A 25,823-nucleotide genomic window follows, 5' to 3' on the forward strand; every position below is an offset into this window, starting at 1 on the left:
ATTTTCTATATTTTTTATAGGTTCCCCTCAGAAATGTGTAGAATAGTGGCTGGTAATCCTATAGGTAGAAATAATAATGTAAGGGAATTAAACCTTTTTTTCCCTTTTTTTATAATTTTTTTTTATATTTTTTAGATATATATTTTTGTCTTTTAAAATAATTTTCATTTTATTTTTTAGATAATTTATATATTGTCTTTTTTGTCTCAAATTAATTAATTATTTTCCCTTGCTCCGATATGCCTATTGATTTGAATGTGCTGGCCGCAAGGTCAATGCATATCCTGGCGTTCGGTTTGATATAAAGTAATTTTTGCCCAGATCTAATATGGTTACTTTTAGATTTAATATGGCCGATGTTGTTTACAATATAGCTGATCACATGTGGCGGAAGTGATCTCATTACAGCTGATCACATGTGGCGGAAGTGATCTCATTACAGCTGATCACATGGGGCGGAAGTGATCTCATTACAGCTGATCACATGGGGAGGAAGTGATCTCATTACAGCTGATCACATGTGGCGGAAGTGATCTCATTTCCGCCCACATTATAGGGAATCTTGCCCTTAACTGACATGGTCAATGGAAGCTCAGAGCGGGGCGGAGTTAATTGTACACAGTGCTATTTAATGCGGTGAGTCAGTATGCTGCCTGTGCCCCTGGAAGACGTTACCTATAACGAAACGGCGTAGGGAGGAGCGACGTACTGACGTCACCGCGATCTACGCTGGACCCGGAAGCGACGGGCAGCGTTACTAAGCCGGCCGGTGAATTTGTTTGTTTTACAAAGCAAAGTTTTTTCTACTTGATGTAAGTGCAATCTTTTTTATTATATTAAATTTCGTGACTATATCACACTATGGCGATTCCTTTCGTTATTATATGTGCTGGGCAATGAGCGGTGTGGCCGTAGGATTTTTCTAACCATTGGAATAAGCGGTGTGGCCGTAGGATTCTTCTAACCATTTGAACCAAGCGCTTAAAGAGGATACACCCTCCATGCAGTCCTGACTCAGAGGAAGCGTTTTTGATTTGGCGATATCTGGTCTCTGAGATGGGATCAGTGTAGCTGGTAAGCGGCAGTAGTGTTGGTGGTGGAAGTCCTCTTTTTTCCTGCAAACTCTGATGACACTTTTCCTATATCGGTGTGATGTGTTTAAAACACGTTGGAGATTACAAGCAAAACATTTTTTGTTGATGGGATGATGGACTAATATTTGAACATTAGTATATGCATTTCCCTGTCTGCACTTTGTTAATATTTTTTGATTTCATGCTTTATTTATTCACTCATTTGCTTCACATAGCATTTATTGGATCAGTATAGCGCAGCTTATTTGGGAATAATTATTTGAATTGTGGGTATCTCACGGTTAAAGCTGCTGCTGCGTTTATAATTCACAATTTTTTTTTTTTTGTTTCATTACTTCACATTAAGTTTACATAGGAACAGCGCTGTATTTTTTAGGTTTTTATTATATATGTAATACACCAGGAACAGTCTGCAGTGAAATGAAGAAATGAAACTCCTAACTGTTACTGTATAACTGTAAACTGTATACAGTGCATATACATATATAGAATAAGGCGGGATGCATTGTATGTATGTATGTATGTATGTACACACACAATACACTGCAGCTATCTAAATGTCTCGCCTGCCTGCCTGAAGTATATTAGCAACAGAACACAAGGAAGGAATTGCCTGCCCGCTGAAACTAAATGAGATCACAGTCTCTCTATCTCTCTTTTTAACAAACTCCACCAACACACTACACACGGCCGACGTGCAGGCAGGTAGCCTTATATAGTGTGGGGAGTGTACTTAACCCCCTGAGCCATAATTGGCCACAGGCACCCTGCCTCTGGCCAATTATGGATTTCTTCTCTGACGGCGCTGAGATTGGTCAAAGCATGCGGGTCATAGTTCATGCTTGGACAATCATCATCCAGCAATGCACTGCGATGACGCAGGGCATTATGGTCCGTGACGCGCAGCTCGAATTTGGTGTGAATGGCCCATAATGTTCGATCTTTGACGAAAGATCGAACAGCCGATGTTCAAGACGAACTTGCGTTCGCCTCGAACTCGAAACTCATCCCTAGTTGTGTGGTTATTGAATTTAGGACTCACACTTTGTAAGGCATCCATTAAAATCAAATGGGGCAGCACCATATTACCACCTTCATAACAATAATTCTCTCCTTCCAGCCCTCGTGAGCAGATAACTGATCCCTAAAAAAAAAAAAAAAAAAAAAAAAAAGAGGATGTAGTAGTATGAACAAAAAAGGGAAAGGGGGAAGGAAGGGAGGGGAAGAAGGGAAAAAAATAATCATTGGGTATTTGGGACAGACAGGTGGCCATTCCAAAATAAACTGCCATTTGCATTTTGAGCTCCTAACTATGGCGCTAAGCTCAGGAGAAATGTCACCAGGCACAAGCTCCCATCTCCCGCATATAAAAAACATATATCAGATCACATCTAACAACAAATAATAATTTATTTGCAAACAAACAAGCCTTTATCTATGAATGAGACAAATATAACAAATAACCAAGTATAATTATTCAACAGAAACTGTTAGGTTGCTCGTCTTCTGTAAGTAACCCCTGGTAGCCTAGGCTAGGATTGAAGGGCGGAGGTCCCTTTCACCGGTGGACAAAACATTACACATACACACTATTGTACGTGAATAATGAATGTGCCTATTGAAGCACACACAACAGTTTTATTTAGTTTGAGCAGAAGGACAGCCCTGTGGTTTAACCAATCAGGTAATTCATACATACATCGACATTTTTCTTAAACTCATGACATTATCTAAGTCAAAGGTGAAATACAGTCTTCTGATAGTTATTTCGTCATTTCAACATCTGCTGACTGACCATATTCTTGCGTAACCAGTCCTATCTTAGCTTTGTACCTCTTACCGCAGACAGATGCATCCTAATATGTCAACATCTTGCATCTTAATTCTGAACTTAGTGAAATGCACGCCTAAGCATATTATCTTAGACCTTTAACCTAGTACCGTATATCTTTTGGCAACCTTAATAAGTATTCCCTTATAATCCTTCCTTTGATCATTCTGTGATTTACATAATGATCATTCCTTTTCTAATTTAATAGCACAGGCTTCATACTCCGAACCCTTGTGCTCTTGGTTTCTATACCATACCGTTGGATCCTTAACAATGGAAGTGAGTTTCAGATCCTTCGGAGCGACCGTGTTTCCCTTTTTACATAAACATTTGATTATCTTATAACAGGCATATAAAAATAGAATGAAGAGAATCACAGTGACAATTGTCATGGCAGCATTTCGGAGCCAAGATATTAATCCCCCAAAACTAAAACTGCTCGAGAAGGGATCCCAGTTTTTTCCTATGTTCCTTGCCTCTTTCTGTAGTTTATTTACCTCTTCCCTGTGTTGGGCAATAACGTCATAGTAGTCTGGGACTTCGATGCTGGTATTATGAATCCAGGTACAGCACTCATAATCCTCAGTAGTCTCACAGAGGCCAGTAAGGGCTGCACTCATACTTTCTATGGCCAACTCATGTAGTTCTAGTTGCTTCCTAATTGCCCTAGTTTCTAGATTTAGTTTGGTTATGTCATCAGAATTTTCCTCCAGAATCTCATCAATTATGCCAGTGTAATTATTTAATCTTTTCATTAGGTCAATTCCCCACCCTGTCCAGGAAGGGAACCATGCCCAGGCCATATCTTTTTCTAAAAACAATTCTCGTTTATTACGGTGTCTAAGGGGATATCTAGGATGCATGCTGGCTTCAAGGAGGTGACTTCCCTTGTTATCCCCTAATACCCCCATGATAGGAACCAGGGCTGCAAGGTAACACCACCCCTGGGGTTTGGTTGGGATCCAGGGGTGACAGAGTTTGCCGCAGCATATATATATGGTATTTCCTAGAGCTAGGGGTCGTTTATGGAACACGTTCCTAAGAGTATCAGAAAGGCCAGAGAGCACCAGAATTTACATTAATTGGTGTATTGTAGTCTTGGTACTGGAGCTAAGAAAGTCTAAAAAGGTGGCATTTAGGGTGGGATCTGAAGTATGGAAGAAAGAAGGACTGTTAAATGATGTCATTGAAATGTTAAGTTTTGCTTGTTTGCAAACCTCGGCTCCATCTGTGGTGTTTCCCAGTCGGAAACACCAGTCTGGGAAGTGGCTTCTACCTATAATTTGGAAAGTGAGGGTTTTATTTGGACGGGTCCTAGTAACATTCGTTAGGACGATAGGGGGTGTTCCATTAAGGAGGGGGGTAAAATTCAAGGGGACTGCCATGAGAGGGATTCTAGCTGTACTGGGATGTAGCTTGCTGCAAATCCAGCATTTCTCAAAACCAGATTTTTGAGCATAGCTATATTTGAATTTTAGTAGTAACATCTTGTTAGTCAGTCCCTTAGGTGACTCATTAACGGGTACAATACTTCTACTATGTCTTTGGCCGGGGGTATTGTTCATCTTAGGTGGTCCACATATCCCTTTTAATAGACCTAAATCTTCTGGATGATATATACAGTTGGCTATAAACCATGTGGGCAGGAATACAAATAGTACCAGACTACCCCAAAGGCATACAGCCTTCCCTGACACTGATGGAGAAAGCATCTTTGTTTTTTTTTAAAGTTCTGATTATTTGTTATCTAAGAGTTCTGTTCTTCTTCTTCGTTTCTCATCCCGGCAGTTGTTGGCTCTGTTTTGTCCTTTTGAGGGGGTGTGGGATCTTCCAGGGAAATTTGTTCTATGCCTCTCTGAACTTCTTGTAGATCTTGTTCTTGGGAGTTGCTGCTCTCTGTCACTGCCAGGGGCTCTGGAGTCGAGGGAAGCTGGGGACACTTTTTAAGACGGCTGGCGTGGATCCAGGTGTTTCCTAGGTCTGTTAACACTGCGGTCCTGGATACCTTTTCCACCTTCCATGGTCCTGAGAAAGCCGGTCCGATACTCTTTCTTTGTGCTAATTGTTTGATCAGCACTTTATCCCCAGGGATGAAGGGATGCGTTGGTTCTGTGGGAAGAGGGAAAAAAGGTGACAGAAACTTGTTCGTTTATTTCGTGGAGCATACTTACCAGATTTTTCACGTACATTTCCTGTTGGGAATAAATGTCAATATCAGTGTCTTGGTCTAATGGGGGTAATTCTATGTTTGCGGGGATTCCCATGAGGACCTCAAAGGGTGATAATTTTGTTCTTGCATGTGGATCTTCCCCTCTTTTGACCAAAGACCTTCAGGGTCTTTGGTCAATCCTTCCTTTGTCCAAAAATGGACATCATCTTCTGTGGCCATTGATTGCATCTGTGCTATGACAGTTTTAAAGTTAGGTGCTGCGAAGTGTTCCTTGAAAAACATTGTTGTGGGGGCAGGTGGGTTAGGGGAAAAGGCAGCAGCTCTTTTAGCTTCTCTGTCAGCAAGAGCATTCCCTTTTGAAACACGACTGCTGTCAGAGGAGTGTGCCTTTACTTTAATTATGGCTACCTTTTTTGGAAGAATGGCTTGGAGGAGAGCACTAATCTGTGTGGAGTTGGCAATTATTTTGTTGTCTGCTGTTTTAAAACCTCTATTGGCCCATATCACACCAAAATCATGCACCACTCCAAAAGCATATCTACTGTCTGTGTAGACGTTCACCTCTTTACCGGTGAATAGAATGCAGGCCCTAGTGAGGGCTTCCAGTTCAGCCACCTGAGCCGAAGAGGGGGCAGTGGTTTGGCTTCTAATACCTTGTTTGGCAACTGGACTATTGCATATCCTGTTTGGAAGGTGGAATCAGAGGGACGGGAGCAACTACCGTCCACAAAAACATCCTCTGCACCTGAGATAGGGGTGTCAGTGAGATCCGGTCTGGGACTGGTAATAGCAGCAACCTTTTCCGAACAGTCATGTATAATGTCTGGGTCATGTGGTAAACGCAACATGGAATGCAAAAGGCGCACAGCGGGGTTGCTGGCAGGCACATATTTGAGTGTGAGGTTATCAGTGTTCATCAGTGTTATCTCATAACCACTAAGTCTTTGCGAGGTCATATGTTGGGTATTCATGTTCTGAATAAGATGCGTGACTGAATGAGTGGTATAGAGAGTCAATGGGTGACCTAGCACTAATTTGTTTGCATCTTGTACAGCCATTGCACAGGCAGCAAGATTTTGGAGACAGAATGGCATTCCCTGTACTTGGATGGGGAGTTTTTTTTAGATAGGTAGGAGACAGGGCGGTAGCCTGTTCCATGCTGTTGTGTCAAAACCGCGGCAAAAGAGGTCCCCGAGACTACACAGTATAGTTGAAAAGCTTTACCATAGTCTACCAACCCTAGGGCGGGAGCATTTGACAGACTGTTTAATAGAGCTTGAAAAGCTTGTAGTCTGTCTTCAGTCCAATCTATTAATTTAGGGGCTGTCGAGCCAGTAGCCTCTCTTAGGATACTATCATAATGAGAACAGTCAGGGATCCATTGGCGGCAATATACAATTGCACCCAAAAATGAGAGTAGGGCGGCCTTGTCTTTTGGGGGACTGAGAGCTCGAAGGGCTGCGGCACGTTTGGGGGACACTATCCTTGTCCCTTCCTTTAGAATGCACCCTAGGTATTCTACCTGTGGCTGGCACCATTGTATTTTCTTCCTTGAGGCTAGATGCCCGGCGTGAGCTAGGTGTTGTAACAGTGATGTTGAATCGACCGCACAATCTTCAGCAGTTCGACTGCACAGGAGCAGGTCATCCACATACTGTATTAGTACCGACCCACGCTCAGAAGTCCAAGACTTGACAGTCTCGTTGAGTACCATAGAGAAGGCGGCTGGACTGTCTACATACCCTTGCCAGGTTAGTTGGCCCCCGGCCCAGGAGAAAGCAAACATAGGTTGGGCTTCCTCTGCAATGGGAATGCTAAAGAAAGCATTCGCTAAATCAATTACTGTGTAGCATAGAGAGTCTGCCGGTATGCATGAAAAAATAAGTGATGTCTGAGACTAGGGGTGGGAGGGGAATCACTTGTTTGTTTACTGCTCTGAGGTCTTGGACGAGTCTCCACTCGCCACTGGCCTTCTTTACAGGGTAAATGGGCGTGTTCCAGGGGCTAATGATTGGTTTTAGGATGCCTTTTGATATGTAATCATTAATTTGGGGGGCAATGCCTTGGGTCTTTTCGGGGGGCAGGGGGTATTGTTTGTGATATTGTGCTTCTGCGTCAGGGCGCATCTGAGGCGAGTAAGGCGTACAGTTAATGAAACCTACGCTACCTTTGTTTTCCGCCCAGATAGCATGTGTTTCGAGAGAGGCGGGGAGTAGCATAAAGAAGCCTCTGTGTGCATGTCGCTTAGGGCCATGTAAGTCACATAATGGTGAACTAGCGGTAAGGGAACCTTCTCTATTAAACTTAATGGTAATACACAGTTGTGCCAAGAGGTCCCGTCCCATAAGGGGCACAGGGCATGAGGACAAGACGGCAAAAGTTTGGGTACATAATTTCTGTCCTTCTGGAGTGGCTACAGTCAGTGGTGGAGTGATGGGATGGGTGACAGGTGTCCCATTAATACCAACAGAGTTTCCCTCGGTGCATTATTTGTGGCTGTGTAGGATATTGGGGTAGTGGTTGACGAGGGTTCTGGTATGGCAGATAACGGGGATACTGTGGGCGGGTCTGGGGGTTAAATCCCCTGCCTCTGCCTCTTGCTCTAATCTGTCCAGTCCTATAAGGGCACTGGGATTTCCAATGTCCTTGCTGTCCACAATTGCCTATATTTTCCAAGGCATTTGTTCCATGCACAGAAACAATCCTTCATGTATTGTGGGTCAGCCCCTTTGCAGGGAGGATAAGAATGCTTATGTACCTGACAAATTTTACTGACTTCTTGCCAGTCTTCCTCTGAACAAGGACCTTGGGGTCCTGGGTCATGGATTCCCAATTGGTGACACCTTTCTCGGACTTGTGTCCAAAATGGTTCTACCTGGGGGCCAGGGATCATATTACTGACAAATTCATAGGGTGATGGGGTGGCCATGGCTTGGGTTGCTGCAGAATTCCCCATCTAGTAGTCTGGGCAGTGTGTGTCTAGTGGCAGGACACAGGTGATAACACCCGGTTTGTCCAACAATCCGGTCTCTGGTCTGGGAGTAGGATCCCTGATCTTTTTTTGGGGCAGATGGACTTATATAAAACTATGAAGATTTACCCTTAATATACGATGAAGGGTAAATCTTTCCTGGTGGCGGGATATACCCCTCTTACACCAAGTCTGCAAGAGAACCCCCCTGGTCTGGTGGTCAGTAAAATCCACTTGTCATCTATTCTTAGGAAGAGTAGACCTAACGTGCAATGGGGGCAGGCGGATACTATGTCACTACAAGAGGGCTCCTCATATTCTGCACTTATTTAAACAACAACAATTATTTTCCTTATACTCTATATTAAAACTTATACTCTATATACTTACACACGTACCTAGAGAGAAACAGACATATTCTTAATATACTTTAAGACATGAAATAACCGTATTGCAATACATTTATCAATTTATAGTGCACTTTTTTAAAAAAAAAATTTTTTTCAAATGGGCGTCCACTCCACCAATCCCTTTGTCACGGGCGTAATCTACTACTTCCCGTGTTAAAAATACTATCACCAATAGTTTTAAGTCAGACCAACCTAGTCGGACTCCCCTAAACCTATAAATTCCTTGCGAGCCCTTTTAACCTCCCGAGGGACCAGCCTAGTCCACCGCGAAGGCACAGTTACTTCTTTTAATTTTAAACTAAGTTCGTAGCGGCCGCCCGGACAGAGTAAGTGTTTACACCATTCACCAATCAGGTAAAAAAGAGTAAAGTGACTTACCTGTCGCAAGACGAGACGAACCCCACTTTGCTGGTACCAAAACTGTTAGGTTGCTCGTCTTCTGTAAGTAACCCCTGGTAGCCTAGGCTAGGATTGAAGGGCGGAGGTCCCTTTCACCGGTGGACAAAACATTACACATACACACTATTGTACGTGAATAATGAATGTGCCTATTGAAGCACACACAACAGTTTTATTTAGTTTGAGCAGAAGGACAGCCCTGTGGTTTAACCAATCAGGTAATTCATACATACATCGACATTTTTCTTAAACTCATGACATTATCTAAGTCAAAGGTGAAATACAGTCTTCTGATAGTTATTTCGTCATTTCAACATCTGCTGACTGACCATATTCTTGCGTAACCAGTCCTATCTTAGCTTTGTACCTCTTACCGCAGACAGATGCATCCTAATATGTCAACATCTTGCATCTTAATTCTGAACTTAGTGAAATGCACGCCTAAGCATATTATCTTAGACCTTTAACCTAGTACCGTATATCTTTTGGCAACCTTAATAAGTATTCCCTTATAGAAACCAACCCCAGCTATGGACTGGATCCTTATAATATGTGGCAAATATATCCCATTTAATATGCCCTCTCCTCCCCCCAAAAAACCCCCCGCCCCAAAACCATCCTCTGGCATGTAATATTCTCTGTCATGTACCAAAATATAATGATATTGTATAATGATAATGGTATATTATTGCATCATGGGGTTGGTTATGTGTCTTATTTACAATTCTAAAGCTCTAAAAATAACAAAACTTTCAATTTTACAAATTTCTAGGTGGGCAACCCTCAGTAACCTTAAATGGAGGCAGTATCTCCACATCCCCAAGTTGATTTTGGTCCCTGTGATCTCAGGGCATCTTGTTGCCATGGTTCTGTTCATTTAAGCAGTGTGATGTCACACGGCAAGGACCATTCAGAAATTTCTATTGCTGGGAGGTTTAATTTCTACAAAAACAGAGATGATCCCTTTTTATCTCTAAGCGAGGTGGTGACCCCATCTTTAGTCACTATCAGGCAAAATGGAAATCCCTATCTAAAGGTCACACCAGCTTGTTGCAAAACTTCCACATGGGAACGTAGTGTTTTATACTGCCACAGTGTTTGCCTCGAAAGATCTGGAAATAAAAATTGTCTGGCCCCATTGAAGTCCATGAAGCATTTTGATCCCATAATTCTTATTATGGCCACCTGGATACAGTATTTATGTAGCCTGCAAATAGCATCATGGAGCATATTTGGGTCCTGAGAAGGAGGTCCAGGAAACCTATGCACTTAATCTATTTCAATATAATCTGGTACTTTCTACCTAATATCTGTGCAAAAATACCCTGCACGTGAGGCTCAAATCAGAGGGAGCAATGGCTTCTGAGTGGCCCCTGTTTCTTATATTTTGCCATCAACTACGACTTTCATAATCATCTAGCTGAATGGTAGATCTGTGATCAGTGCTTCTGTGCTGTAACTTTGGATTGTAGTTATTCTAAAGATTGTGCCAGTCCCTCCTGAGTTGTTTCAGCTGTCTACTCTGTAGCCCAATTGCGTAATGTCCTCTTTAAGGGCATTGATTTATTGTTTAAACATATTCTCAACTGCTGATATAAGCTGCACAATGTCCGCTTTGGTAGGTAATACTTTGATGTGCTTCCGATCGTCCCAATCCTGTGTGAGTGGCTCTGAGATACAGAGTGGGATCTGAAACTAGTAGGGATCCAAAAGTGTCTGATGGAGAAGCAGTGGATGGCTTGATATGTACATTCTGCACTTCTAAGCATACCTGGGAGTCTTGCTGTACAGCATCTCTCTCCTCCAAGCCAATCCCAGCAACAGGAGATGAAGAGGTGGCCATCTTGGCTGAAGAGCAGGTTGTCTGTGTGCCCGGGCAGTGAAGGAGAAGAGGGCTCCTGCTCCAACCCCAGCAGTAGAAACTGCTATTCATGATGTCTGTCGCTGCTGCTGAGTCTGCATCTGGGCCGCCTTCTTCCCAGGCATGTCTAGGCTTTAGGTAGTGACATGGGGCTACAATATCACTGTTACTACCACCTACTAGCTGGCAACATCGTTGGGGGATTGGGGGGCATTCAGCTCCCTGTGTCCTACCCCAGCCATGTCCAAACCATAAAATTACCAATACACAAAACCACGCTTAGGATCTCGGTGGCTGCCTCCCCAAAATGAAGCTCCTCTAGAAGAGCTCCAAGTATAAATAAAAAATGTGAAATGTGGGGTCAGTGATGCTACCTATGATGTGAGCATATAAATTGGTTATCATCCAACATACCATATATGTATACCCTAGGGTTTAAAGAGGAAGTAAACCCTTCCAAACAACTTGGACCTATAGGTAAGCCTAGATTAAGGCTTACCTGTAGGTCCAAGCAATATCTCCTAAACCTATATGGTTTAGGAGATATTTGCCCGAAAATGGGCACCGCTGTCTACGGCGCATGCGCCGTAGACAGCGGCGCGCAGGCGCACTAAATGCGGCAAATCCAAGAATGGATTTGCCAAATTTGTCGACTCCCGTGCGCATGCGCGGGAGTGACGTCATCGCGGCTTCGCCGTATGACAGCGGCGGAGCTGCGAGGCGCGACTCCCGTGCGCATGCGTGGGAGTGACGTCATCGCGGTTGCGCTGCTGTGATTCGTCGGAGCTGCGAGACGCCACAAGCAACATGGATGCGGCGGACTACAGGGGACAGCGGCGACTTCGCTGGCTCCTGTGTCAGGTAAGTGACACATAATGAGCTACTATGCGATGCATAGTAGTCCATTATGCTTTACCTTTGCAGGGAAAAAAAGAGGAAGTAAACCCATCAGGGTTTACTTCCTCTTTAAGTGCAAAAACCACCTATATATTCTCTCAGTTGGGAGTGGCAAAAGTATGAAGTGGTCCCACCAAACAGCTCAGTGCCATCCAACTCCCCCCTATTAGAAGTAACAATAGTGGTAAATATAAATATAAATCTTATATTAATTCTCCATAGCTGTGTAAACCTTTTTAACCACTTAAGCCCCGGACCAATTGTCAGCCTAAGGACCAGAGGTCTTTTTACAATTTCGCACTGCACTGCTTTAACTGGTAATTGCGCGGTCATGCAATGTTGTACCCAAACTAAATTTGTTTCCTTTTCTTCCCACAAATAGAGCTTTCTTTTGATGTTTTTTTTGATTGCCTCTGCGATTTTTATTTTTTACGATATAAAAGGAAAAAGACTGAAAATTTTGAAAAAAATATATATTTCTCAAGTCATCTTCCAGGACGGCACACCTGAGAGATGAGAGGCTCCTCCCTACAGGAAACACAATCAATCGACAGCTGTTTTAAGTCCCCACCCTTCCCCTTGATCCTCAGTTTTTGATTGTGTTTCTCCCTACACAGCAAAACTGTTTGTTTTTTTCCAAATGACCCGAAGCCTGGGGCTGGTGGTCTCCCCCTGGGAGCCGGACCACAAGCCTGGGAAGCCTCTGGGTCTGGTAGGATATTCTTGTCCTTCCTGGGGGGTTCCCCTATCTTTTCCTCAGGGCGGGCAGCAGAAATTGGAAGAGCCCCCCTGAGAGCTGAAGGACCCTGGGTACAGTGGTGTACCCAGAACTTCAGGGGCCATTATCCTGTCTCCCCCTCCTTACCTGTACAGGTGGCTGTTCAGACGGGGGTGCTGGCCATCGGTTCTTTCCAGGGGGATCTTGTCCCCGACTCCTGGGTCCCCGGTAGCTCGCGTGGGCTGCCGGAGAGGGCGTGGCAACAAGCACCCGCGTCATTTTCAAACTTCGGGAAAATGGCAGCGGCGTTCTTACCCAGGAGGGAAGGCTGAGAGTCAGTAGGAGCAGGCGCCCACATCCTCCTTTCTCTAGAGCGAGGAGGCACCAGTTTACTACGGTGGATGTCTGCCTTAACCACCTCAGATACAAAGATGGGAATGAGGAATGGAAGGCCTTGCCCCCCCCCCATGTATATAGACTGACTGACTGGTACAGTGCAGGACACAGCCTAACCTAGCACCTCCCTATGGGGACAGCAGTTGGGGGGGGGGAGCACTTTGGCGGCTATCCTCCTTGCGTGTGGACCATAAGGATGGAAAAGCAAGCCCACTGGTTGTGGCAAAAAGAGGAAGACGACAACGGTGAGTACTTTCCTTTCCTTTTGCCGTGGGAAATTAGCTGCAAAATCCCCAATTCCAGCCAGAGGGTTTCTGGGCATTTGAGATCTCACCTGGGGTCTGGATTCAAATAGCCCTTAAGCTTCTGCTAAAAACACCAGCTGCAGCCCCTCTTACATCAGAGAAGCTGTATGGTGGACAGGTGGTGCAGAGGAACGAGTGTGCCTAAACCACCTCAGATGAGAAAGAGGTAGGTAGGCCATTGCTCCCCCTTCCCCGTGTATATACTGACTGGTGCAGTGCAGAACTTGGGGTCGGGATACAAATAGCGCAGACGCCACTGCTAAAACCACCAGCCACAGCTCCCTCTTACAGCAGAGACACTGTGGTTATCGCAGCAGTAGGTTGCCAGCCTCTCCCTACATGCCCAGTTGTGGTACATTTAGTAGGGATGAATATGGCGTACAGAGGGGACCTGGTAGATACAAAGTTACTTACAGGCCAGGTATACCACTGAACAGGTTATTAATTGGGCAGTGGTTGGTGGATTCAGAAGCTCACCTGGTCAGCAGGTACACTAGGTTACCGGCCCTATTAGCCCAGCTGCTAGGAATCTGAAGTTGCTTCACGATGTTTAAAAGCTGACCTAACATTCAAGGATGGGCAGGGACCAAGCTACTGTGTGGCACAGTAGAGGTTCCCTTGTCACAGATCCTCCTTTTGGGGGTTGCTTGCTATAGTTAACTTTCATAAGCTCCAACCTCCCACTCCACCTTTACACTGTGTTTATATTATAGTGTAGGAGGTAAGAAGAAACTTTTTTTATTGGTTTGGGCTACAATCCACTCAGTGGCAGATCTAAAGGCGATTCACCATAGATCGCTCCCTACATCCTTTTAATTGAGGATTTTCTGTGCAAACCTATGCAAGAGCTACATAATTGATTGTTTGAAGCCTGCAAATAGCTATTTACCTCCCAGGTTAAACTGGTAACCACCTCTTCTAGAGGGAGGCTTAAATTGGTCTCTAGGGCTGGGCTCATTGAGACTTTAGTTGCTAATCAGCACCACCTGGATATGTGCTGGCTAGCGTTTGCTCAGTCTATGGAGGTAAGGTAGGACAACAACTACTACTACTAATAGTAGGGTGTCCAACCATTTTAGGATCTGTTCCTTCTCTGGTGGTGAAGGTTTAGTATCTACAGCCCAGGCTATGCCTATGAAATAAATTGCCTGTTGGTTATTTCATAAAGGGATAGACCATGACTCCTCATTGGCTGCACACCAGTAGATCAGTAGTGAAGGTTTGTGCTTGCTGGGATGTTTTTGTGGCACAGCAGAAATACACATTGAGATTTTTGACATCTCTGCTTAATAAGGACTATATTGCTGTACATCAGAAATGCACTGCACTGAAGCTTGTTTTCTGTCCTTTATATACTAAAGGTACTGCTTTGTTTGGCTACAGATCAGAAAAATACAACAGTGAAGGCGGTCTGTACTTTCTGGTTTTGTGTTGCACAGCAGAAATGCACATCATTGAGTCTGGTGACATCTCTGCTCATAATGGTTATATTGCTGCACATCAGAGGGTTGCTTATCAGAAAGGCAGCAGTGAAGTCTGATGGTCCTGATCTGTGTGGCGCTGTGCTGATTCAGACAGTGCTATTAACAGCAATGGCTGCCGAGTTTAAACATGCGATTTGACATGTTGAGTCGCATGACAAATCATTTCAATATGGATGTGCTATCTCTATTCATAGTGTTTTTTATTGTTGCACATCAGATTTATACAGCATTAAGGTCTGTGAGGTTTTGTGTCCTGTATTACTGCCTTATCAGAAAGGCAGCAGTAAAAATTGATGGTTCGAATTTGTTGGGCTACATAGTAATACAAATTGAACCCCTGCCAGGTGTAGTACATATACTGCCTTTGGTAATCCATGTAGCACCACAAAGTGGTGTTGTGCTGATTTTAGCCATGCGATTTGACATGTTGAGTCGCAAGGCCAAATCGCTTCAATATGGATGTGCTATCTCTATTCAGAATTGTTATATTGTTGCACATCAGACATATACAAGATTGAAGGTTGTCTGTCCTTTTATGTCTTGCATATACTGCCTTATTGGCTGCATATCAGAAAGGACACAGCAGTGAAGGTTGCTTGTCTTTTTCTGATTTTGTTTTTGCTGCTCAGCTGAGAGACACATTGAAGATGGTGGCATCTCTGCTCAGTATTGGTATATTACTACACATCAGACATACACAAAGATTGAATGTTTGTGTCCTGTATGTCCTATATTTACTGCCTTATCGTTTGTATATCAGGCTAAGCAGTGTTTCTCATGGATCTACCTTTCTGCATCTTAGGGATACACAGCAGGGGTTTGTTGGCTGCAATCCTCCAGGGAGTCACAGCATTGGGGACCCCTTACTTGTTCGACCTGAAAATTACTATTTGTTTTTTTCCCTGCGACCTGTGTAATCTTGAGGTCTGTGGATCCAGGAATCAGGGACTGCTGGTGTCGCACAGACACAAATGGTACCCATTGGAAGCCATAGTATGACTTCTCATGCGTCTTGCAGGCCCAAGTCGCAGGTTGGGTCGGACGGGTGTGGGAACCCTAAACTTATCTGTCCCTTCTGATTGAGGTTTTGCTACACAGCAGGAATACTCATCATGACGTTATTGTTTTATTTTGCAGCAGACCAGAAAGATTGCAGCTGTAAAGGCTGTCTGTCTTTTTCCTCAGTGTCTGCTTTTATGTTGTTGCACAGCAGAAATACTCAAGATTGAAGCTTGTTGGTGCTTTCTGTTTCAGAAAAACACAACGCTGCAGGTTGCTTGTGTCCTTTCTCAGTGTTGGTTCTATCTGAACTACACTACAGAAGTGCATGACAGAAAGGATTGTCTTGTGTTCCATGTTTTACCCTGTGGCATAGCAAAAATGCACAACATGGGAGTTGGTGTTCATATTAATCTTATAACTGTGGTGGTTTGTCAGAAATACACAACATAGAAGTTTGGGTCTTTCTGTCTTTATAGCCTTGTTTTGCTGTACATAGGTAAAGCACAACAGTAAAGGGGGTTCCTGTCCTTTCCGTATTTATATATCAGTTATGACCTAGCTAGCTGCACTAAAGAAATACGCAGCATTTAGGGTTTGCTTGAGTCTTAATGTTTTTACGTCTTGGCAGCACATCAGAAAACCAGACTATGAGGACTGTTTGTCTACGTTGAGGTTCAGATTTGGGTCTCTTCCCATATTTGATATATTGGTTTAGCTAGTCACACTCAGGCACACAACATTGTTGTCTATGCTTGTGTCCTTTCTGTCTAAATCTATTGTGCCGTGCCCACAATCTATGATCATTTTATTTGTGATATTAATAATGCATGTATCACCTTTTTGTATTTCAGCCTTTTCCATGGAGGGGCCAGGAGTTCGGGCTGCAGCTGCCACATGTCAGAAAACCTTGACCACTTGCATTCAGGGATGCCAGAACCATTTCCTAGGGTTGAAGCCCTGTAGGGTTATGGGACACTGGAGGAAGGGGATAATGAATCGCCCTGTTTAGTAAGAACTTGGAGAGTTCTGTTCAGAGGAGTATTAGGGCCTGAGGATGAAGTATAAAGATGTATACCCGATCGAATAGGTTTCGGCTCGGTGCATGGCCTTCATTTTGCCCTTTTAGCAAAACTAGACATAGCAATATGGGTAGTCTACTCCTGCTAGGGACTTTAATCTCCTGAAGAAGGCTCTCAGGCGTAAGTAAGGACATAGATTGGGCGTGACTTAAACCCAGGGTTCAAGCTTCTGTTAATCTATTTCCCTTAAGTAGGCTTCCCTTTAGTCTTTTGCTGACATAAAGATAAAAAGGAAGCAGTTTTATTTCCCTCAACAGGATAGTGTTAAGACAGGCCCTCTTATTGATTAATGTAGTGTCCTTGTCTTACACAGGTCTCTTATTTATCTTTTTAGTGGTTCTAAGTAGCACCTACAGGCATAATAGGCCATGGTTGTTAGATGTGTGAGATGGGCAACATTGCTAACCTACAAGTTTAACATGTTTTCTGATTCCATTTTTAAGAGCCCATTTCACCTAGATACTGCATCTGAAGCGGAAAAGGCAGGAACATCTGTGGAGCAGACCTGCAGATCAGCCGCATGATCCAGCTAAGATGCCTTCATCAAGCATATGAGCGTATGGAGTGAAGGTAAAGCTCACTGCAGAGCCAAGGTTCGCCAAGAGGGTTTTGCAGTGGCCCCACCCTAAGGTAGGCCTGAGGTACTTGTTTATCCTCTCAGGTGTGCCGTCCTGGAAGATGACTTGAGAAAAGTACCAGTTACTTACCGGTAACTGTCTTTCTGGGAAATCTTCCAGGACGGCAGGCCTACTTCCCGCCCGTTGGAGGAGGGAAAATTCTAGAACACTAGAAGGTGAGTACCTATGAGGAATGATTTCCCTTGTGAACCTGGTTCAGGAGTTACTTCTCTACAAACTGAGGATCAAGGGGAAGGGTGGGGACTTAAAACAGCTGTCGATTGATTGTGTTTCCTGTAGGGAGGAGCCTCTCATCTCTCAGGTGTGCCGTCCTGGAAGATTTCCCAGAAAGACAGTTACCGGTAAGTAACTGGTACTTTTTCTACTTTTTGTTATAAGAAAAATCGAATAAACTAAATTTTAGTCATACATTTAGGCCAAAATGTATTCAGACACATGTCTTTAGTAAAAAAAAATGTCAATAAGCGTATATTTATTGGTTTGCGCAAAAGTTATACGGTAGCATCTACAAACTAAAGTACATTTTCTGGAATTTACACAGGTTTTAATTTTATGACTGCTTCTCTCATTTCTTGAGGCGCTAAAATGGCAGGGCAGTACAACCCCCCCCCCCCCCCCAAATGACCCCATTTTGGAAAGTAGACACCCCAAGGAAATTGCTGAGGGGCATGTTGAGCCCATTGAATATTTTTTTTTTTTTTTTTTTTGTCCCAAGTGATTGAATAATGACACAAAAAACAAACGTTTACAAAAAGTTGTCACTAAATGATATTTCCTGACAGACTCCATGGCAGCCTACGTATAGGTTAATCCCGCCTCTCATACCTCATAGGACCCCATTCCCATAAATCTTTGCTTCTAGCCAGAGACTGTGTTCCTTTTTTGTCCTCCTCCTAGGACCAAGGTGTTTTATTACCTTTCGGAAGCTTTAATCCTATCCTGGTGGTTTGCACGTTGATGATGATGGCGGTTATTCTCGTCCATATTTCCCAGCTATTAGCAGGGAGGACACAGGCACTGAAGAGCGATGCTGTGAAGATCTTAAAGTCATCCATTGGTTGACAGATTGCATCATGGCCATTCGTCCTAGCTATTAGCGGGAGGCCCTTTATTAATGTGCCGATCGTGCAGAGAGTGTATCGACCCTCCAAGTCTCAGGATGGATTGTGCTGGCTTCAGTGTGGTGATGTATAACATTCTCATGGAAGCCTGTTTTTGTGTGTTTGTTTGTCCTTACCTGCTCCGGTGTAGCCATGGCGGCTGGAATGCTTTGCGTTCCAGTCCGCCGCTATTCTCTCTCTGCGCAGCTGCGTGGCTTCGACTGAGATCGAGGCTTGGTTAGCGCGTGCGCAGTTGGGACAAAATGGCGGCGGTCACGCATGCGCGCGGATGCCGTAGGAGTTGCGGTAGTTACAGAGCAGGTGCGCTGCTAACGTAATGACATCATCAAGGCGGCAGATTTAAATAGCTGTCAGAGACAGCTATGCTTTGGAAGGTTTCCAAGCAAGGCAGCTACTTCCCGTGCTCGTGGCTTTTCTGCTCAAGGTAGTGGGGGGGGGGGGGGGGGAGTATTATTGTATGGTACTGTGCATATCATTGCTCTCTCTATGTTCCTACCTTTTACATGCTTATTTGAATTGTTTGTTTTAGCCATTTAAATCTCTGCTGCGATGGATGTGTCACCGCCCCCTAGTGGCCAACCCTTATGCCACAGGTAGGATGGAATTTTTTTTCCCTCTGCCTGTTTGTATTTGGGTTTCTGGAGCAAGTTAACTATTTATCCTCTTTTTTTCAGCCCCTCTAGGTCTGAATCTCAAGTCTTGACACACGGTGATAGTGACAATTCTAGGTCACAACGCCATCATTCATCTTCAAGCACTAGACATACCGGATCGTCCTCCAGACATAGGAGGGAAGGCTCAAAGTCTGGTTCTGGACCCCATTCTTACCGCCATTCCAGCCGTTCTGTGGAAAGGACTTGCCGGGGATGTAAAACTCAGGTCCCAGAGGGTAAATCTCTCTGCGAGTTATGTTACTCTCGGGCTATGAAGGAAAGAGGATCTGAGGATCAGTATGTGGAGGCTCTGGTCAGGAAGGTGATCCAAGAATCCATGAACAAGTCAGATTCCAGCCATACTTTCAATCCTCCTTCGCTTCCAGCCCTAGTTACTGAGGTGGTTGATCCTGAGGCTCCAGGTCCCTCTCATCACAGACTTTCTATTAGTGGATCCTCCGATAGCGAGGTGGAGACGGATGAACCTGGCGCAGGTTTTGAATTTTCTCAGGTTCCGTTCCTGGTTAGAGCAGTCAAAGATGCTTTAAAATGGGATGAACCAGTGGAAGCTCCCTCTAAGCAGAGGAAATACTTCAAGCATCTCAAGAAAGACCGCCCAAATTTTCCTTTTTTGGAAGAACTTGGTGAAATTATTTCTGATGAGTGGAACAAGGTTGAGAGGAAAAATTCCTTGATCTCTAAGGTAGCAAAAATGTATCCTTTCAGGAGCGATGAGGTCAAACATCTTGAGTCGGCCCCTCTTATTGATGCCGCTTTGAGGTTGGTGAGGCATGTTACTCTCCCTCTGCAAGATTCCGTTTCCTTCAAAGATGGTCTGGAAAGGAAGATCGATACGGACCTCAAGCGCATCTACATTACTGCAGGCATGGCTTGTAAACCAGCCCTAGCCCTTGCTGCGTTATCTAAGGCCATGGAATCATGGACTGATGATATAGGTACGACCTTAGGAAGCATTTCTGAAGAGCTGGTCAAGAGCTCACCAGTGCATGAACTGAAGATGGCCTCAGCGTTCCTGGGGGAGGCATCCCTGGACATAATTCGTCTGGTAGCTCCTGGCAGCATTGTCTCATCGGGAACAGGTTATTTCTACCCCAACGGAGTTCGGCTGGCTCCTGAACAAGGAGAAGAGCCATCTACAGCCAATGCAGTCTCTAATCTTCCTCGGAGCCCAGTTCAACACGGTAATGAGCACCATCTTCTTACCCCTGGAGAAAATTCCGGTGATCCGAAACAGGATTCGGCTTGCAATGTCATCTTCTCTCCTCAGAGTCTCTCAATGTCAATAATCGGCACTATGGTAGCCACAGCCCCTATGGTGAAGTGGGCACAATGGAAAATGCGTCCCTTTCAGAAAGGGTTCCTCCAACAGTGGGATCCAAGGGCTCTAGATCACCTCGTCCGGATAACCCCTTCCATGCGGGAGAGCCTCCCTTGGTGGCTACAGCGTAAAAATCTCCTTCATTGTCATTCCATAGCACCTGTTTCCTGGGTCACAGTGACAACCGATGCCAGCAGCAGAGGTTGGGGTGCTCTGTCTCTCGGAAGTAGCCCAAGGCAGTTGGGATTTCCCTGTCCAGAGCTTGGTATCGAACGTGCTGGAACTACGAGCCGCTTTTCAAGCGCTGCAAGCCTTTCTTCACCTGACGTCAGGAGCTTCAGTTCTCCTTCGAATGGACAATACAACAGCTGTATCCTACGTCAAAAGACAGGGGGGCACTCGCAGTCTCTCTTTACTGAGGGAAGTAAGCCCGATTATGTCCTGGGCCCAGTCGAATCTGAGGGATCTGACGGCGCTTTATCTCCCAGGAGTTCAAAATGTCCAGGCAGATTTCCTTTCAAGATTCTCCCTGGACAACAACGAATGGTCTCTCCACAGCGAGGTATTCGATTGGATTCTGTCTCTGGTGATCCTACCGGAAGTGGACCTGTTTTTCCTCCCCGTGCAATTTCAAACTGGATAAATATTACACGAGGTGTCGTTGCCCTCAGGTCTTCGGAGTGGATGCCCTGACGGACCAGTGGAGATTCCAGAAGGCTTATGCCTTTCCCCCGACTCCGATCATTCTCCGATTTCTGGCGAAGCTCAGGTGGGAAGAGGTCGAAGTAATAGCAGTTCTTCTGTATTGGCCCAACAGGCCGTGGTTCCCACTCTTGTTGCAGCTCAGTTTCCAGGATCCAGTTTCTCTGCCCTCCAGACCAGATCTCTTTTCTCAGGGAACTAATCTTCACCCATGTCTATCCCAGCTCCATCTGATGGCATGGTTTTTGAGAGGGAAAGGCTGGAAGCGTTAGGTTGTCCCCGACGCGGCAATCGCTACTTTACAGAATGCTAGAAGACCAGGTACCAACAGGGTCTATCAGAGAATTTGGTCAAAATTTGCAGACTATGTGTCCACAATCATCGGTTCGTGTAAAGACCCGAAGATAAGAGATGTTGTTGGCTTTCTTCAGACAGGACTGGACTTGTCCTTATCGGTGAGCTCCTTGCGGGTCCAGGTTTCCGCAATATCTGCCTTTTCAGGTGTCTCCTGGGCCAAGCACCCTCTCACAAAACAGTTCTTCAAGGGAGCAATGAGGCTCAGACCTTAGAGGAAACCGAGGTTTTCTAAGTGGGATCTCCCCTTTGTGCTGGATTATTTGTCAGAGAAAGATTTACATCAGGGGGATCAAGTATCTATTAAAGAACTTTCTTGTAAAACTGCCTTCCTAGTAGCCATTACGCCAGCTAAAAGGGTTTCGGAGATCAGTTCTCGGGGCTGTAAGGAGCCGTTTCTCACTTTCTTCCCTGATCGAGCAGTTTTGATCCCTATGTTAGGGTCAAATCCGAAGGTGTCATCCGTTTTCCATGAAAATCAGGAGATTGTGCTTCCAATCTTTCAGGCCTCTGAAGATTCTGGTATTCATTCTTTGGACGTTGGGGACGTTTTGAAACAATACTTGAAAGCCACAGCTCCTTTCCGGAAATCTGACTTTCTGTTCACCCTTTTCTATGGAAAGAATAAGGGTTTACGTGCTTCTTCCCGAACTATTGTAGCTTGGATCATTCAGGCCATCCAAGGGGCTTATAAGGCTAGGGGCTTGGCTCCTCCAGAAGCGGTGACAGCTCATTCTACTAGGAGCGTTTCTACATCCTGAGCAGCTGCCCGTCACGTTTCTCCAGAAGTGATTTGTAAGGCGGCTTCATGGTCGTCCATAAATTTATGACACACTATTGTGTAGAACCAGCGTCCTTGTCTTCGGTTAATTTTGGTTTGAATGTCTTATCTGTTGCCGGTGCCAATTAAACCTTTTTTTCTTTATCCAGCAATTGCCCACCCGGGTGTGTATGGCTAGTTATTTCCCATACGTAGGCTGCCATGGAGTCTGTCAGGAAAATTGAAAATTTATATCAAATACTTACCGTAATTTTCCTTTCCTGATGGACTCCATGGCAGCAGGAGTTCCCTCCCGTTTGCTGGAGTAGGCCAAGTTACGGAACACAGTCTCTGGCTAGAAGCAAAGATTTATGGGAGTGGGGTCCTATGAGGTATGAGAGGCGGGATTAACCCTTACGTAGGCGGCCATGGAGTCCATCAGGAAAGGAAAATTACGGTAAGTATTTGATATAAATTTTCCATTATTGCTCACACATGCCATAGTTATATGTGGAATCGCACCCCAAAATATATTCTGCTGCTTCTCCTGAGTATGGGGATACCACATATGTGGGAATTTTTGGGAGCCTAGCCGCGTACGGCACCCAGAAAACCAATCACTGCCTTCAGGATTTCTAAGGGTGCAAATTTTTGATTTAATTTCTCACTACCTATCAGTTTCGAAGGCCATAAAATGCCAAAATAGCACTCAGGGGGTTAAAATCTTTATTAGGTAGTATATGGGGGTCCCTGACACTATATAAAAACCTGACGGGGAACCTAAATAACTAACGGGCTAACCAGCGTCACCAGTGACACTTGTATGGTGATCGCTGGTGAAAGGGTTAACTCTAGGGGCAATCAGGGGGTTAAAATATTTATTAGGTAGTATATGGGGGTACCTAACGCTATAAAAACCTGGCGGTGAACCTAAACAATAACTAGCTACCTAGCGGCACCAGTGACACTAATGCAGTGATCACAAAAACTATCGCTTAATGACACTGGCAAAAGGGGGTGAAAGGGTTACCTGGGGGCAGTCAGGGGGTTAAAATCTTTATTAGGTAGTATATGGGGGTCCCGGATGCTATATAAAAACCTGACGGGGAACCTAAATCACTAAATAACTAACTGGCTATCCAGCATCACCAGTGACACTTATACAGTGATCGCTAGTGAAAGGGTTAACTCTAGGGGGTTAAAACCTTTATTGGGTAGTATATGGGGGTACCTAATGCTATAAAAACCTGGCGGTGAACCTAAAAAAATTAGCTACCTAGCGGCACCAGCGACACTAATGCAGCGATCACAAAAACGATTGCTTAGTAACACTGGCAAAAGGGGATGAAAGGGTTACCTGGGGGCAATCAGGGGGTTAAAACCTTTATTAGGTAGTATATGGGGTCCCGGACGCTATATAAAAACCTGACGGGGAACCTAAATAACTAACTGGCTATCCAGCGTCACCAGTGACACTTATACGGGGATCGCTGGTGAAAGGGTTAACTCTAGGGGCAATCAGGGGGTTAAACCTTTATGGGGGGGTAGGGGGCTACCCTGGATCTAACACTAACTGCCCTGACACTTTTTACTGTCACAACTGACACTAAATGCAGTGATCAGCAAATAAATGATCACTGCAATCAGTGACACTGTGACTGGGGGGGGGGGCGATCGGGGGGTGATTTGTGTGCCTATGTGTACCTACATGTCAGTGTAGTGTTGGTGCACACTTACTATGTCCTCTCCTTGCAGTGCGGTCAAAAAGACCGCCCCGAGGAGAGTGACATCACTTCCTCCCTGCCTGTGTTTACACTACACAGGCAGGGGAAGCTTCTCATTCGCCAGGAGCGATCGAGAGGGGATGGCCAGAAACCAACGGCCATCCCCTCATCCTGGATCGCTCCTGAAGCGAAACGGACCGCCGCAGCCAGTGGGAAGGGGTCCGATCGCTGGAAGGCAAGCACGTACAGGTACGTGCTTGTGCCCGTACAGGTACGTGCTTGTGCCCGTACATGCCATTCTGCCAACGTATATCTACCTGCGGCAGTCCTTAAGTGGTTAAAGAAATTCATATCAGCACCAAGTATCCAATATCCCGAAGGTCAGAAAAATATGCAAGAATATATATGATATAACATGTATCAGTCCAGAAAAATCCAAAAACAAAAAAAATAAAAATGAAAAAAAAAACAAGCAAAAACACACCATAAAGCAGGGCCCACTGTGTGTAACGTAATGCTATATATGATATAGCAAATACTACACAATGACCTGCGTGAGTGCACACATCCAAAACACTTAATTGGTGTAAGTGAAGACTTAATGTGTATACACAAAAATGCTAAAGATAAAAAATATAAACTATATATGTATTGTCCATAGAAAAAAGAAAAAAATATTATGAATTAATGTGCAATTATGTCCAAAAGATTATATGGGTGACTTTTGTGCTCGTAAATCTCCAGGTGACTTGAGTGCTTCCCCTCAAGGGTCCCTACTCACCGACTCCTTGCACCCCTACAGGGGTAACGTGCATATAATTCCACTCTCTCTGGCTGGACCAACCTGGCTCTCTCAGCTTCAGGCTCCGCTCTGCACAGCTCCAAGGGTTCTACAGCATAAGAGGCATCCTGTTTTTTATATATACCAGGTGTATGCACATCTAATCCTCATAGGAAAAAAAGGATGGCTCCCATAGTGTAATATATTCAAAAACAACTTCCATTTATTAAAAAGTAAAAATCATAAAAACAATTACACAAGAGTCCATCCAGCTAGATGTGTCCACAGACCACTATACTAGCCGGTAAAAAATATATCCAAAGTTAGAATAAAAATCTCCAAACTAATATATAAAAGCACCCAGCAGGGTTCGTATTACTATTAAGAGAACCCGATCGGTGAACAGGCAGCATGCTTTTCAACTGCGTTCCACTCGATCGAGTTCCCGGGAGTGACATAGTGTGCGTGGCTCCTTCATACGCGTTTCGTCATAGACGTCTTCAGCGGCGGTAGCACACTACTACACACTGCATCTTATATGGGAGAGCGCTCAGCACCCCTTCAAGATCGGAGTAGTCAATATATAGTTTAGATTAGTATTTTAGATTGCATGCCCCTGGGGGGGATGATTTTGGAAAGCTCTAATTAGGACATAGTCTTAGATTAAGGCATTTTTAGTATTACTACCACCCAGTTATATTAACCTCCATAGTAATGGCTAATATATGGGGTGATGTGATGGGCTTTAACCTCACTACATTTACTTTGCCTTTATTAAATATGATTTCTGTCCAAGGGGTGATGTCACCTATGATATATAGATATATTATAATATATTTTCTAATTCTCTAGCTCCTGTATATACATACCTATCTGTTGTATCCATGCACACCTTTTCACATTTTAGTTTGATATTTAGTTTAGATCTGGATTTACCTGGTGTAACCCGGGGGACAGGTAGCAGGTACAAAGCTCCCTGGGATGAGCAGTTGCTCAGGCACAGATACCAAATCCAGTGATGTAGTGACAAAGAGTGCTGTGTTTATTTGTGCTATATACAAGTCCATACACAGGTGCTGTACAGTGTCCCAGAAAACAAATAAAGGACAAAAATAGCAAAACACAAATCCTAGC

The 25,823-nt window shown here is 44.5% G+C and overlaps 2 long non-coding RNA genes across 2 annotated transcripts in view; one reads left to right on the top strand and one right to left on the bottom strand.

The window, feature by feature from the left end:
* Positions 1-679: 679 nt before the first annotated feature.
* Positions 680-25,823, top strand: part of LOC143934864 (uncharacterized) — a 58,205-nt gene continuing 33,061 nt past the window's right edge. The window contains exon 1 of the long non-coding RNA XR_013263394.1: positions 680-812. This is a non-coding gene — a long non-coding RNA (uncharacterized LOC143934864). The remainder of the gene's footprint in view (positions 813-25,823) is intronic.
* Positions 2,687-9,384, bottom strand: LOC143935494 (uncharacterized). The gene is made up of 2 exons (XR_013263540.1): positions 8,855-9,384; positions 2,687-5,034 (listed from the first exon to the last, which is right to left on the bottom strand). It is a non-coding gene; the product is annotated as an uncharacterized LOC143935494 (long non-coding RNA).

The sequence above is a fragment of the Lithobates pipiens genome, unplaced genomic scaffold, assembly GCF_037356315.1.
Source record: "Lithobates pipiens isolate NorthernLeopardFrog02 unplaced genomic scaffold, aLitPip1_a1.2 Scaffold_28, whole genome shotgun sequence".
In the NCBI taxonomy this organism is placed as follows: domain Eukaryota; kingdom Metazoa; phylum Chordata; class Amphibia; order Anura; family Ranidae; genus Lithobates; species Lithobates pipiens.